The 12,749-nt window shown below is 39.7% G+C and overlaps 1 protein-coding gene across 2 annotated transcripts in view; it reads left to right on the top strand.

Annotated features, from left to right (window-relative positions):
- The window catches only part of LOC101882461 (mannosyl-oligosaccharide 1,2-alpha-mannosidase IA), a 358,413-nt gene that overhangs the window by 204,916 nt on the left and 140,748 nt on the right, over positions 1-12,749 (top strand). The window lies entirely within an intron of this gene.

Consider the following 12,749-nt stretch of genomic DNA (forward strand, 5'->3'; position numbering starts at 1 on the left):
TGGATGGATGGATGGATGATGGATGGATGGATGGATGGATGACTGGATGAGTAGAACGATGGGTGAATGGATGGATGACTGGTTGAGTAAAACAATAGATGGATAGATGGATGGATGGATAGATAGATTGATGGAAATTTGGATGACTGGATGAGTAAAATGATTGATGGATGGATGGATGGATGGATGGATGGATGGATGACTGGTTGAGTAAAACAATTGATGGATGGAATGGATGGATGGATGGATGGATAGATTGATGGAAATATGGATGACTGGATGAGTAGAATGATGGATGGATGGATGGATGGATGGATGGATGGATGGATGGATGACTGGTTGAGTAAAACAATTGATGGATGGATGGATGGATGGATAGATTGATGGAAATATGGATGACTGGATGAGTAGAATGATGGATGGATGGATGGATGACTGGATGAGTAAAACTATGGATGGATGATGGATGGATGGATGGATGGATGGATGGATGGATGACTGGTTGAGTAAAACAATAGATGGATGGATGGATGGATGGATGGATGGATGGATGGATGGATGGATGGATAGATTGATGGAAATATGGATGACTGGATGAGTTGAACGATGGATGGATGGATGGATGGCTGGATGAGTAAAACTATGGATGGATGGATGAATGACTGGATGAGTAGAATTATGGATGAATGGATGGGTGACTGGTTGAGTAGAACAATAAATGGATGGATGGATATATGGATGACTGAATGAGTAGAATGATGGATGGATGGATGGATGGCTGGATGAGTAGAATAATGGATGGATCAATGCATGAATAAATGATGACTGGATGAGTAGAATTTAAAATTCAGTTCTTATTTACTGATTGATTGACAAAAAATGCAAATTACATGCCATGTAGGACATGCAAGTCCATATTTGGATTTCACATATTCAAGATATGTCGAAATATTGCAGAAATGTCTGCTTTCATGTTTTTAAATCATTGGAAATATTACAAATATGCATATATATTATCAAATACATTAGCTATTATGTTATGTACTCATATTTTGGCCATTGAACATATGCAATTATATTTAATATACTCTCACCGGCCACTATATTAGGTACACCTTACTTACTTATTTACTTATTATAAAAAGAGGCATAATACAGTAGGTGCCCTTTTAAGATCTTTTTTTTTTTTTACACATGTATCCATCAGCTAGCTGTGATTTCGAGAAAACGCTGCGCTTTCTTTTGGTGTGTGGATGGAAACATGTGCAAGATTAAATAAGTACGCAAATCGTCAGGGAATCCCTGGGGAATTACAAGCGGGATAATGAAAAACTGGCCACCACTGTATGACGGAGCAGGAGGATTAGAGCAGATTGAAGACTTGGTTACAGTAAGGACTTAAGATGGAAATAAGTCAGAAGAGAAATGAGGGATATTTGGGGCCGCTGGCGATGAGATCATGTCTTCATCATGATGACGTCCAGTCCTGCTTCTGTAAGCGCTCACTAACACTCTTATCCAGAGACCGTTAAGCTCCTTGAAGATTTGTAGGTTGTGTGCATTTACTGTATGTAAGAAACGGCTGATATTAAATGAGTTTATTAAATGAAATGAAATAAAATTCAATTAAAATAATAAATAAATAAATAAAATAATAACAAATATATAATATGGCATTTCTGTGTGGAGTTTGCATGTTCTCCCTGTCTAGGGTTTCCTCCGGGTGCTCCGGTTTCCCCCACAGTCCAAAGACATGCACTATAACTAAATTGGTTGTAGTTTATGAGTGTGTGTGAATGAGAGTGTATATGGGTGTTCCCCAGTACTGGGTTGCAGCTGGAAAAGCATATGCTGGAATAGTTGGCAGTTCATTCCGCTGTGTTCTACCTCTGATATAGAGACTAAGCCAAAGGTAAATTAATGAAGTAATGAAAAATAAAATATGATGCGATTTTTAGTTTGTGTCCTATTATGGAGTTGTGGACTTATTTAAAATTAATTAAATTTGCTTAAATCAAATAAAATACAATAAAATAAAAGTTTATAATAAATAATTATGATTTTTAGTTGTGCATTTATTAATTTGCTTGAATAAAATGAAAACAAATAACAATTTCATTTCATTTTATTTCACGAGTTCACACTCGCACAGATACTTGACTGAACAGGATATGCGTATCTGACGTGCTGTCCGGGGAGAGGGCTCTGAGCTCAGAAAGACACCCTAACTCGTGTTATTCCCCTTTTCAGGATAAAGAGGGACAGGGTCCGAGCGCATTGTCTAGCCCGGCTCCAAAACGCTCCCCGCTCAGATTTAAATAGGTATCGGGTTTAACAGTGTTGGGGGGGTGGAGCTGAAGTCAAGAGAAAACGGAGGTATGACGTGATTGACTACTTATAGGGCTCTTGAGCTGATTGGATAATAGAATGATTGTGTGTGATGAATTAGCCTCATCAACACCTGATCGTGCTCCTCATAAAAAGTGTTTAAAAAAACATCACTATGTTTAGCTTTGTCTCTAAATAAAAGATTTTATTTTATTTTACTTTTTTTAATTAAATGAAAGTGATAAAAACATAATCATTTAAAAAAAAAATTTGCCTGTTAAAACTAGTTTATTTATTTTTTATTAATTTATTTTCACATTTAATTTTATTACATTTTATTTTAAAGAAGCAATAATTATATTATAATCTTATATATATATATATATATATATTATAAATAATTAATTATAATCTTTGGCATTTTTTGCACACAAAAACTATTTAATTGAATTTTATTGAGCATTTTTTATTATTATTAAATAGAAGTGAGGAAAAGTTTTAGCATTTTTTTTCTGCATGATAAAATTAATTAATTAATTAATTTTATTTCGTTTTAAAGAAACAATGATAAGCATCTTTGGCATTTTTTGCTCACAAAATGGTTTTATTTTATTTTATTCAGCTTTGTAATTAAATAAAAAAAATATTTTTAGCATTTTTGACCACTAATTAATTAATAAATTGGTTCCTAGGTTGCTTCAACCGTTTTCTCAGAGGATTACAAGCTGACAAAACATGTCACTCTGATACAAATTTTATTACCAGTGCAGTGTTTGAGGTGAAGCAGTGGCGCAGTAGGAAGTCAGTAGGAGTCGCCACACAGCAAGAAGGTCGCTGGGTTGCTGGTTCAAACCTCGGCTCAGTTGGCGTTTCTGTGTGGAGTTTGCATGTTCTCCCTGCGTTCGCGTGGGTTTCCTCTAGGTCAGTGATTCTCAAATTTTTTTCATTAAGTACCACCTCAGAAAAAAATTGTCTCTCCAAGTACCACCAAAATGAGCAGTATTGAAATACAGTAGTGTAGTAGGCCCAGTAAAGCAGCTACAACTCTGCACAGTTAAAAAATGTGGCAAATTACCTCAGAAATATAGGCTATATGTCATATATGGCATACTATATACATCATTTTTGATAAATTTTGAAATATATGTAGCATGTACATGCCATATTGCATTCCTCCGCGTACCACTAGAAGGAAGCCCGCGTACCACTAGTGGTACACGTACCACAGTTTGAGAACCACTGCTCTAGGTGCTCCGGTTTCCCCCACAGTCCAAATACATGCGGTACAGGTGAATTGGGTAGACTAAATTGTTCGTAGTGTATGAGTGTGTGTGTGAGTGTGTGTGTGTGAATGTGTGTGTGGATGTTTCCCAGAGGTGGGTTGCAGCTGGAAGGGCATCCGCTGCGTAAAAACTTGCTGGATAAGTTGGCAGTTCATTCCGCTGTGGCGACCCTGGATTAATAAAGGGACTAAGCCTAAAAGAATATGAATGAGTTAGATTACAATGACACGAAAGATATAAAGAGACAGTTTTCACTGCTTTTGGACTATATGCCCTCAGCCAATCAGCTTTGTCCCTTAAATCAAAGAACCAGTGTGTTGATTTGCAAGAAGTCCTCTGATTGGCTGCCGGGTAAAGCTGGATAGTATTGAGCCAGTATGGAGTCAGAGGGTACAGTTTGTGATTCCGCTGCAAAATAATAGCCATGAAATGAGTGTTTTCCTTCCTGGAGGCTTTGTGAAGTTTGCTTTCAGAGTTTCAGAGCTAATAATAAACCGTAAGGTCATCCTTGAAATGAATGAAAGAGAAAAACACACTCCAGAAGAAAAGCTAGACGGCTAATTAAATGCTAAATGAAAAATAGCAGTTTCAGCTAGCCGGCATTTGAAAGTAAAGTGGTGAATGGATGTAATCTTGTTTCAGGCTGTAAATATGTTTCTGTGCTTGTCTGACTGTTTTATATCTCGCTTAGCAGGCTGTGAAATTAAAGGTGAATCTTGAAGGTGGTTTTACATCAAGCGCTAATTAAGCGGAGTGTCCACCAATCAAGACGCCCATTGTGCAGATTTACATATTAATATGCCTCTGCGCTTCATATTCAGCAGATTAGTGCTTTTCAAGCTTGCAGAGTTTAATGCGTTTATGACTCATTTCTATTACATGACCACATTAGAGAAAATTAAGAACCTATACCACTATTACTAATACTACTACTGCTGCTATTGCTACTACTACTAATAATAATAACAATAATATGATATAATAATATTTAATAGTAATAATAATAATTATTATTATTATTATAAAAATTGAAAATAATCTGGCATTTTTATTTCTTTTTTTATTTTATTCAACTTTTTAATTAACTGAAAGTGAAGAAACTAAAATCCTTTTAGCACTTTTTTGCACAATTAAATCTATTTATTTTTTTTACATTTTATTTTATTTTATGTTAAGGACACAATAATAATTATCCATGTCATTTTTTTGCTCACAAAAATACTTCACTTTATTCAACTTTATGATAAAAAGAAAGTAAATCAACTATAATGGTAATCTGATAATCCAGCGTTTTTATTTGTATTTTATATCAATTGATTTTTATTAGCTTTTTAATTAACTGAAAGTTAAAAAAGCGAAAAAAAATATTTGTTTAATTTAATTTAATTTAATTTTATTTTATTTTATTTTATTTTATTTTATTTTATTTTATTTTATTTTATTTTATTTTGTAACTAATTTCTTTTTGCCATTTTTTTTCAGAATGAAACTAATTTAGTTTATTCAATTTTGTAATTTACTGAAAGTGAAAAAAATCTATATATTTTTTTACATTTATTGTGCAATAAAAACGTATTTATTTATTATTTATCTATATGCTTTAAACAATTATATATATATATATATATATATATATATATATATATATATATATATATATATATATATATATATATATATCTATATATATAGATATATATAGATATATATATATATATATATATATATATATATATATATATATATATATATATATATATATATATATATATATATATATATATATATATATTTAAAGAATCAATGATAAGCATCTTAGGCATTTTACAATTTAAATAAAGTAAAGAAACTATAATGGAAATAATCTGCCATTTTTATTTTATTTTTTAAATTTTATTTCATTCAACTTTGTAATTAACTAAAATTAAATAAATAATAATATTTTTTGTTATTTTTTGATAAAACAACACTCTTCCAGCAGTTCATACTCACATCCAATATCTCGTTTATCACGGGGGGCATGCATGAAATGTTCCTAAATTATAATGAAAGTACGAAACTGCAGTTAAAGTCAAAAAATAAAATGAAACACCTGAAATTACTCTACATGAAACTCTGGAGGAAAGGCTGGACAGTGTAGTGACGCAGTGATGTTAATGATTTATGTGCTATGACATGTAAAACGGGATCATAAAAGGAACATTCAAAAAGCAGCTCATCACCTTAATCATATAATTGTCTTATTCAGATTACGGCAAATAATTCCATTACTGATGTCCATGTAAATGCAGTCACAGTCTCAGGTTTGCCATTGCTAATTTTACTTCATCAATTGGCGAGTACAACTTGTAGGACTTTGAGTAAAGCATGAGAAATAATGAGCATTTAGGGATCAAATGAGCTTATTTATCTCAGAAACAGAGCCGTGTTTGATTTTGGAGTAAATATGCTCTGTGTGATTGATAATGTTGACCGAGCCATCCTGAATGAGGCGCTTCAGTTGCGCTGAAACACTTGCAGAGTCAGCAGATCCTGCAGAGCATCACATTATGACTGTAAATCACCTGTAAACTGCAGAGGGAAGATCAATGAGGAGATCCTGTGACTGATGCTACACACACACACACACTTGGACTGCATGGTATTGGGAAAATATGCAATATTGCTGTTGAGTATTGTGATATTATTATTATTATTATTATTATTATTATTATGCTATAATATGTAGAGTTTGATTAATTATATTTTTATTTTCAGTATAAAGGACATCACGGTGTCACAGTGGGTAGCACAATCGCCTCACAGCAAGAAGGTCACTGGTTCGAGTCCCGGCTGGGTCAGTTGGTGTTTCTGTGTGGAGTTTGCATGTTCTCCCCATGTTGGCGTGGGTTTCCTCTGAGTGCTCTGGTTTCCCCTTCAAGTCCAAACGCATGCCCTTAAGAGGAATTGATGAACTAAATTGGCCGTAGTGTATGAGTGTGAGTGTGTATGGGTGTTTCCCAGTACTGGGTTGCAGCTGGAAGGGCATCCTCTGTGTAAAACAAATGCCGGAATAGTTGGCGGTTCATTCTGCTGTGGTGGCCCCTGTTAATTAAGGGACTAAGCTGAAGGAAAACGAATGAATGTATGAATATTCAGTATGTATATTTATTTATTAGTATCTGTGCACATACACATTCACCGGCCACTTTATTAGGTACACCTTACTAGTACCGGGTTGGACCCCCTTTTTGCCTTCAGAACTACCTTAACCCTTCGTGGCGAAGGTACTGAAAATATTCCTCAGAGATTTTGCTCCTTATTGACATGAGAGCATCACACAGTTGCTGCAGATTTGTCAGCTGCACCTACATGATGTGAATCTCTCATTCTTCCACATCCCAAAGCTGCTCTATTGGATTAAGCTCTGGCGACTGTGGAGGCCATTTAAGTACAGTGTACTCATTGTCATGTTCAAGAAACCAGTCTCATCAGACCAGGCAACACTTCTTCAATCTTCTATTGTCCAGTTTTGGTGAGTCTGTGTGAATTGTAGCCTCAGTTTCCTGTTCTTAGCTGACAGGCGGTGCACCTGGTGTGGTCTTCTGCTGCTGTAGCCCATCTGCATTAAGGTTGGACGTGTTGTGTGTTCAGAGATGCTCTTCTGCAGACCTCAGTTGTATTTGAGTTACTGTTGCTGTTATTTGAGTTACTGTTGTAGAGTTGCTGCCATGTGATTGGCTGATTAGAAATTTGCCTTAACAAGCAGTTGGACAGGTATACCTAATAAAGTGGCCAGTGAGTGTACATGCACGTCACCTCATTTCTATCCTGCTTTATACAGTGTACACTCTGTCAAAGCAGCTTTACGAGGATAAACAGCAAAGGAAAATATATTGATGTTTTCTGTAACACTGAAGAGACTCTTGACAATTCTCAGTTTCTCTGGATATATGATTTATAGTTTCACGCTTCAGTAAAGTGTAATTATTGTTTATATTTTGTACACTGGTGCAGCCTTTCTGTACATTATATGCATGTCTACAGCTAACTTTTATGGAATTTAAAGGCAGCTGTGTGTGTGTGTGTCTATGATTAATCAGTGGCATCAGAAAGCAGTGTTTTCTGTCGATGTCTGTCTGCTTTTCTCCATAATGGACTGCATTTATTTTGACTGCGGCTCTAATGTCTCCTGATCCCTCAATTTGTGTTGCAGCAGACACACACACACACACACACACACACACACACACACACACACACACACACACAACCACACATCATTATGATCATCTGAGAGGAAGATGCACAGCAGAACACAACGTTTCATTAGTAACACCCCAAAGACTAGTAGTGTGTGTGTGTGTGTGTGTATATATGTTTGCGTATGTCTGTGTTTATATGTCTGTGTGTTTTGTTTGATTGTGTGTATGTGTGTGTGTCTGTGTCTCTCTTTGTGTGTGTCTGGCTCTGTGTGTGTGTGTGTATCTGCGTGTGATAGTCACGCCCTTAGTGACTAGTAGCCCCACCCTATAGAATGGATAGTCACGCCCTAAATGATTAATAGCCCCGCCCTAAACAATGGATAGTCACGCCCTAAATGACTGATAGCCCCACCCTAAATGGCTGATAGTACGCCAGAAAGGATAGATGGTCACACCCTAAATGACTGATAGTCCTGTATAAATGCCTGATGCCCCCCCCCCTAAATGGCAGATAGTCCTGTATAAATGCCTGATGCCCCCCCCCAAATGACTGATAGTCCTGTATAAATGCCTGATGCCCCCCCCCCCCTAAATGACTGATAGTCCTGTATAAATGCCTGATGGCCCCACCCTAAATGACTGATAGTCCTGTATAAATGCCTGATGCCCCCCCCCCCCCTAAATGACTGATAGTCCTGTATAAATGCCTAATGCCCCCCCCCCCCCCCCCCCTAAATGACTGATAGTCCTGTATAAATGCCTGATGGCCCCACCCTAAATGACTGATAGTCCTGTATAAATGCCTGATGCCCCCCCCCTAAATGGCAGATAGTCCTGTATAAATGCCTGATGCCCCCCCAAATGACTGATAGTCCTGTATAAATGCCTGATGCCCCCCCCCTAAATGGCAGATAGTCCTGTATAAATGCCTGATGGCCCCACCCTAAATGACTGATAGTCCTGTATAAATGCCTGATGCCCCCCCCCAAATGACTGATAGTCCTGTATAAATGCCTGATCCCCCCCCCCTAAATGACTGATAGTCCTGTATAAATGCCTGATGGCCCCACCCTAAATGACTGATAGTCCTGTATAAATGCCTGATGCCCCCCCCCCCCTAAATGACTGATAGTCCTGTATAAATGCCTGATGCCCCCCCCCCCCTAAATGACTGATAGTCCTGTATAAGTGCCTGATGGCCCCACCCTAAATGACTGATAGTCCTGTATAAATGCCTGATGGCCCCACCCTAAATGACTGATAGTCCTGTATAAATGCCTGATGCCCCCCCCCCTAAATGGCAGATAGTCCTGTATAAATGCCTGATGCCCCCCCCAAATGACTGATAGTCCTGTATAAATGCCTGATGCCCCCCCCCCCCTAAATGGCAGATAGTCCTGTATAAATGCCTGATGCCCCCCCCAAATGACTGATAGTCCTGTATAAATGCCTGATGCCCCCCCCAAATGACTGATAGTCCTGTATAAATGCCTGATGCCCCCCCCCAAATGACTGATAGTCCTGTATAAATGCCTGATCCCCCCCCCCCCCCCTAAATGACTGATAGTCCTGTATAAATGCCTGATGGCCCCACCCTAAATGACTGATAGTCCTGTATAAATGCCTGATGCCCCCCCCCCTAAATGGCAGATAGTCCTGTATAAATGCCTGATGCCCCCCCCCAAATGACTGATAGTCCTGTATAAATGCCTGATCCCCCCCCCCCCTAAATGACTGATAGTCCTGTATAAATGCCTGATGCCCCCCCCCTAAATGACTGATAGTCCTGTATAAATGCCTGATGCCCCCCCCCCCTAAATGACTGATAGTCCTGTATAAATGCCTGATGCCCCCCCCAAATGACTGATAGTCCTGTATAAATGCCTGATCCCCCCCCCTAAATGACTGATAGTCCTGTATAAATGCCTGATGGCCCCACCCTAAATGACTGATAGTCCTGTATAAATGCCTGATGCCCCCCCCCCCCCCCCTAAATGACTGATAGTCCTGTATAAATGCCTGATGGCCCCACCCTAAATGACTGATAGTCCTGTATAAATGCCTGATGGCCCCACCCTAAATGACTGATAGTCCTGTATAAATGCCTGATGCCCCCCCCCCCCCCCTAAATGACTGATAGTCCTGTATAAATGCCTGATGGCCCCACCCTAAATGACTGATAGTCCTGTATAAATGCCTGATGGCCCCACCCTAAATGACTGATAGTCCTGTATAAATGCCTGATGCCCCCCCCCCCCCTAAATGACTTATAGTCCTGTATAAATGCCTGATGCCCCCCCCCCCTAAATGACTTATAGTCCTGTATAAATGCCTGATGCCCCCCCCCTAAATGACTGATAGTCCTGTATAAATGCCTGATGCCCCCCCCCAAATGACTGATAGTCCTGTATAAATGCCTGATGCCCCCCCCCTAAATGACTTATAGTCCTGTATAAATGCCTGATGCCCCCCCCCTAAATGACTTATAGTCCTGTATAAATGCCTGATGGCCCCGCCCTAAATGACTGACTGTCCCGCCCTAAAGGCATTCCATGTGACCAGAAGTAAAGAAAAGTCGTTTCAAGCGGTGAGTTGGAGAGTTTTGGCAGTTGATTAAAGATTCTGAGGGCAAACTCATTTTGACTATCTACAGACAGATCATTTATAACACGCCCTACTATAAACATCTAAAAATAAGTAGAGTACATTTATATTTAATCCTGAATTTAAGAGTATTCAGACACGCCCTCAGTGCACCTGCTCCGTGCACCTCACACCATGTGTTTAGATGATTAAAACAGAGCGAGCTGTTGGTGTGTGTTCAGTGGTCATTCTGCTGGTTTTGGAGAGTGAGTGCTGGTTTTGGGGTCTGAGATCTGCTAATGAATGAGCTGCTGGAGCTCCATGATGGATTGATCTGCTGTTCTCCTCGTCTCAGTCTATCAATCAGCTCTGTTTTGCCTGTGTTTTCAGAAGGAATTTGCCTCGGTTGAGCGCGGTGCCGCCGGGACCTGGAACTCGCTGCATTAAACAGCATTTTCTTTCTCCTCCATCCTCCAAACTCATTTGTCAACAAATCACAAATATTGCTCACGGAGCGGAGCGCTGCTACATCATGAGCGCTCCCTAAACAGTGTGTGCTGCCCCTCAGTGTTGCAGAGTCTGCCGTGCACACTCCTGGTTCAAGCCTTCTTCAAGGCGTTTCTGTGTGGAGTTTGCATGTTCTCCCCGTGTTGGTGTGGGATTCCTCAGGGTGCTCTGGTTTCCCTCACAAGTCCAAAGCACTATAGGTCAATTGAATAAACCAAATTGAAGATCATACGTTGCGTAAAACATATGCCAGAATAGCAGGTGATTCAGTTCGCTGTGGGGACCCCTGATAAATATAGGGACTAAGCCGAAGGAAACTGAATGAATGAATGAATATTCACGTTTTTTTATTGCTAATTTACTAAATTTAATTGCCGATAGCCTTACCCTAATAGATGGATAGTGACGCCCTAAATAACTGTTACTCCCACCCTAAAGAATCTGATAGTCACGCCCTAAATGACTGATAGTCACACTCTAATTAATGGATAGTCATGCCTTAATGACTGATAGCCCCACCTTAAAGGATGGATAGCCACACCCTTAATGACTGATAGCCCCGCCCTAAAGGATGGATAGTCACACTCTTAATGACTGATAGCCCCGCCCTAAAGGATGGATAGTCATGCACTAAATGACTGATAGCCCCGCCCTAAAGGATAGATAGCCACACCCTTAATGACTGAAAGCCCTGCCCTAAAGGATGGATAGTCATGCCTTAATGGCTGATAGCTCCACCCTAAAGGATGGATAGTCACGCCCTAAATGACTGATAGTCTTGTTCTAAAGAAAGGATAGTCGCGTCTGAATTACTGATAGCCCCACCCTAAAGGATGGATAGCCACACCCTAAATGACTGATAGCCTTGTCCTAAAGAATGGATAATTGTGCCTTAATGACTGATAGCCCCGCCCTAAAGAATTGATAGTCATGCCCTAAATGACTGATAGCCTGCCCTAAAGGATGGATAGCCACACCCTTAATGACTGATAGACTTGTCCTAAAGGATGGATACTCATGCCTTAATGACTGATAGCCCCACCCTAAAGGATGGATAGCCACACCCTTAATGACTGTAAGCCCTGCCCTAAAGAATGGATAGTCACGCCCTTAATGACTGTAAGCCCTGCCCTAAAGAATGGATAGTCACGCCCTTAATGACTGATAGCCTTGTTCTAAAGAAAGCATAGTCACTTCTGAATGATTGATAGCCCCGCCCTAAAGAATGGATAGTCATGCCACAAATAACTCATAGCCTTGCCTAAGGAACGGATAGTCATGGCCTAATGACTGATAGCCTTGCCTAAAAAATGGATAGCCACCGCCCTAAATGACTAATAGCCCTGCCTTAAAGAATGGATAGTCACGCCTTAAGGCTGATTTATACTTCTGCGTCAAACACCGGCGTATGCTACGGCGCTGACGCATAGCCCTTCGCCATGGCTCTCGGCGTCACTGACGTGCACCTCTCAAAAAATGTAACTACACGTCGCAACAGCGCGTAGCGTAAGCTCTGTGATTGGTCGGCTTGGTAGCGATGACGAGTCGGGGCGGGACCGAGAGCCGCGCGAATGGCGCGAACCCAATGTAGCAATTGTTTACAAGTGTGGAGTCCCGTGAAGGAGCTCCTGATGGAAAGTTTTGTTTTGTGTTTACCTCATAGTTAAAGTTGCTGCACGTTCGCCAGTTCCTGCCTCAAAATGAGCGAGTTTGAGCCACTTGTACATCCCGGAAGTGTTCAGGAAAAGCAAAACAGCACAGAAGAAACTCGACACAGAGGAACATTTACACCTCACTGCCAACTAGCGTTTCGTAAGTGTTAATGCAGACCAACAGAGACAGCGCGCAGAAGTATAAATGCACA

The sequence above is a fragment of the Danio rerio genome, chromosome 16, assembly GCF_049306965.1.
Source record: "Danio rerio strain Tuebingen ecotype United States chromosome 16, GRCz12tu, whole genome shotgun sequence".
NCBI classification, from domain to species: domain Eukaryota; kingdom Metazoa; phylum Chordata; class Actinopteri; order Cypriniformes; family Danionidae; genus Danio; species Danio rerio.